This window comes from Sceloporus undulatus, chromosome 3 (assembly GCF_019175285.1).
Source record: "Sceloporus undulatus isolate JIND9_A2432 ecotype Alabama chromosome 3, SceUnd_v1.1, whole genome shotgun sequence".
Taxonomy (NCBI): domain Eukaryota; kingdom Metazoa; phylum Chordata; class Lepidosauria; order Squamata; family Phrynosomatidae; genus Sceloporus; species Sceloporus undulatus.
The window spans coordinates 204,857,048-204,860,672 of record NC_056524.1 but is presented as its reverse complement, the minus strand read 5'-3'; the positions used below and the strand labels follow the sequence as shown (position 1 = coordinate 204,860,672).

The 3,625-nt window shown below is 42.3% G+C and overlaps 3 protein-coding genes across 11 annotated transcripts in view; all 3 read left to right on the top strand.

The window, feature by feature from the left end:
• The window catches only part of PDCD4 (programmed cell death 4), a 777,136-nt gene that overhangs the window by 28,548 nt on the left and 744,963 nt on the right, over nt 1–3,625 (top strand). The gene's annotated exons all lie outside the window — the stretch shown is intronic.
• The window catches only part of DUSP5 (dual specificity phosphatase 5), a 428,280-nt gene that overhangs the window by 10,385 nt on the left and 414,270 nt on the right, over nt 1–3,625 (top strand). The window lies entirely within an intron of this gene.
• ADD3 (adducin 3) overlaps nt 1–3,625 on the top strand; it is a 226,427-nt gene that overhangs the window by 196,146 nt on the left and 26,656 nt on the right. The gene's annotated exons all lie outside the window — the stretch shown is intronic.

The following is a 3,625-nucleotide window of genomic DNA, read 5'->3' as shown; positions in this document are numbered from 1 at the left end:
GAAATAGGTTACTCTTTTAGTCTGTTGTGAATGGCATCATTCAGAAAAGACATATTGTTGGGAATGAGATTCTGTGAAGCACCTTGAAATTGCCCTCTTTTTTGCAGGGAAATGAGACCACAGTGTATGTGTCTGTGTATAACTACAGTTAGGGCTCTGACTTACTTTGAGCACAGAAGATCAAGATCCAGTTTGCTAAAATTGACACCATCAACTCTGTGCAGGAGGAACTGCAGCATTAGGGCATGGTGCCATTGCCTGGTTTCATTTAAAATTCACTTGCTCCCCTTTGAGAGAAATAACTCGGTCAACAGCAATTGTTACAGCTGAAGAGAACTGTAAATAGAACAGGGAAACAGCATGGGATTCCCTCTTCTCTCCTTTGACTTTCAAGGATCCAGTAGGATGGGGAAAAAAGCTTCCTTTCTGAAGATATAGAACAGGATGGTATAGATTTAACAGTCTTAAAATCATACAATTGGAACAATAAGTGGTCAGATGTGTCTTAAGCAAACCAGCAGAACTGACATTTGTTATGAGAGGGAAAGAAATCAAGGTTTTCATAGGCAAGGGACTAGAAAGAGGAGAGGTTCCTATTACTTTCCTTCCTTATCTTTTTTTTTTAAATTACATTTCCAACCTGTGTTTGTAAATGGATTCTAAGGTGTGTGTTTGTGTTTGTGTTTACAGCCTGCTTTTTTCTTACAAAAGGGGGAAAGTAAAAGTACAGGAGCTGTTCTTCATTTCCAAGACTGAGCATGAAGGAGCACAAGATAAAGTGGAGGAGCAGAAGAAAGACCGTGTTTTCCCTGTTTGTTCTTATAATGTACTATTGTGTAGATTCTGATATATAGCAACTTTTATTCTAGGTTTTCTTTTAAGATTCATTCAGAAGATATTTGCCACTGCCTTCCTCTGTGACTGAGAGTGTGTGACATGCTCAAGGTCACCCAGTGGGTTTCCCTGGCTGAGGGGAGATTCAAACCCAGGTCCCCCAGAGCCCTGGTCCAGTACTCAGCCCATGTTAGTTTGGTCTCAGATTAACCCCTGATTATGCCAACAGAGAAGATCCTCTTTCTTACATTATTGCTCATTGCCTCTATTTTTAATCTGCTGTTTAATGTTTGTAGTATTTAACTAGATGTTTATATTAACTGACTTTTTTTTAAGAAATTGTCTTTTTATGATTTGCCCTAGAAACTGAAATGTGACAAGTTTGAAGCCGTTTTCTTCCAGTTTTTGTTTTTATTTTGTTACTTACGGTATAGAAAATATTTTATTCATCTGGGGGAGAATTAGATGAGTCCTCCTGTTGTAGTTTTGAAGAAAACAGCATTTCCCTTCTGGCTCTAATAATCTGGCAGAGAGTATGCAAGCTTGAGGATGTTGTTGTTGTTGTTGTTGTTCTAAATTTGAGGAAGCCAAGCAGGCGTTGCCAGATGCGTGGTGTCAGTAAAGCCATGTGTTTGGGGAGCTTGTTGTTTTGTGAGTTGGCTTGAGAGAACATGATGCCCCTATGTGCAGAGTGTGACTGGAGTCTGGCAAAAAGCCACATCAGTTTTGCTGTGTGCGGCTCAAGGGCTCAATGTGGTTATGTAATGCTACAGCAAAGGAAGTGCGGGCTCCATCTCTCCCCAGCACTCGACTGGCTTTCCATTTCTGGTTTTGTTACTTAGCAAAAAAAATCTGAGTTTCATGCTTTTGCTGCTTGAGAACAATTTGCCCAATAGGCGAAGGCACTGAAACAGCCACAGCCAATAGTAGGGGGGCTGTGGGGAAGAATAGGGGGAGAGATCCGATTGTCTTTTGGGTTAGAGAAGAAGAAGAAGCCAATGCTTCAAGTCATATGATGGCTTTACAAGATAGGCATATGACCTGGGAATTGTTTATGAGAGGAAGCCCTCCCTTGCTTTCCTGCATACTGTGAAGGAAACATGCCAGCTCTATGCAGATGCCTAATATTACTTGGCCCCCAAATGAGTCTCTTGCAACGTATTGACTGTGGCTTGACTGCTGGTCTCCAGTTTTCTAAACAGTCTTCCCCTCCAATGTCTCTCTCTCTCTTTCTCTCTCTCTCTCTTTCACACACACATGCACGCACACTTCACTTTTTGTGGAATAATTTAACTCTATATTTCATATACCACTTATTTCCCAAAAGTGTGTCTATTTGTGGGTGGAGGTAGGTTGTTTTTTCTCCTTTAACCATTGCATAACAAAAGCAACCAGCCTGTCCTTTTCTCTCTTCCTCTTCTTTTGTTCCTATTCAAAGGGGGGGGGGATAGCTTCTGCTTTCAGGATTAAGGTAAGCTTGGTGGGGGGCGATCAAGGGGGAAAACGTTTGATTCTCCATGGCCATTTCTCTCCCTCTGACCAGTGAGACAAACAGGACTTTCTGCCCCGTGCCAAGACACATCCTACGCTTGCCAAAATCAGGTTTGGAAAATTACTTAAAAGTATAGTCATAGTCATAGATCATTCCCATTGTGACTTTATCTTTTTATAGCACACATTTCTAAAATAATGCGTCTACTCTCCATTTCTTTAAACTAGTAGAAAGTTTCTTTTAGTTCACTTTTCAACAACATACCAAATAATACCAGGGCATTTGACTTGTCAAACATTCTTTCCTGTCTCATCACCACTAGACCAGAGTTGAATCAGCAAGCACGACCCAAGCTTAATTGTTTTTTATTCCTTCCTCTTACACCTAGACACACAAAAGTGTGAAAGTAACTAAAAGGACTGAAGTCCACAATTTACGTAGCTTTCTATAGGGTTTTCCAGGCTATGTGGCACATTATGGAAAAGTTTATTCCTGACGTTTCACCTGCCATCCTGTGCGCTGGCATCTTCCAGAACACGTCAACATAACCTGGAAAACCCACAGCGAAACTATGAGCTGGCCGTGAACGGCCTTTGACTTCACATTTAACAGCTTACTATTGGGAAAGCAGCCCTAATATGTTTATTCGCTATTTGTAATTCGTTACTTCTAAGCCTGATTCTTAGTATCCAGCATTGCCGCAATAATGGGCATTGCAGCCTTTCAAAGTGTCTGTCCTTGCTAGAGACGATGTCGCGAAAAATTCAGAAACTTGAACATGTACTGTTGTTTTGCTACTTCTGTTATTTCCCTGTACATGGAACTTTGCCGTATCATAATATTACACCCTTATCCTCATGGTATTCTAAGCTGTGTTGTTCTTTTCTCCTGCTCTAATACTGCTGACCATTCTGATTAATTTAGTAAAAATAAAAGACCATCCTGTTAGACTCCTTGGGGGTATTACAGCGATGGGCGAAGGCGGCCCAGCAGATGCCACCCCTTTCTGCCCTGGACAGAGGGCCGCAGAAGACAAGTGCTGCGGTCTCCACAAGGCCTTAAAAAGACCCGCATCCGCAGTTTCTTTTCTGCTGCACACGGGTTGCATTGGCATGTTCATCTACAATGATGTCATTGTGCAGCCCGTGCTGTTTGAGCGCGCACTGCACAGATGTCACTGTTGCACCCCATGATAATATGGCAGTGCCCAAGATGGCCCCCCCTGCACGTGTTAGGCGCCCTGGAAGCGTGTGGCAAGCTCACTTCTCCTGAAGCCTATCTTTTCGCCGAAGCAAACCA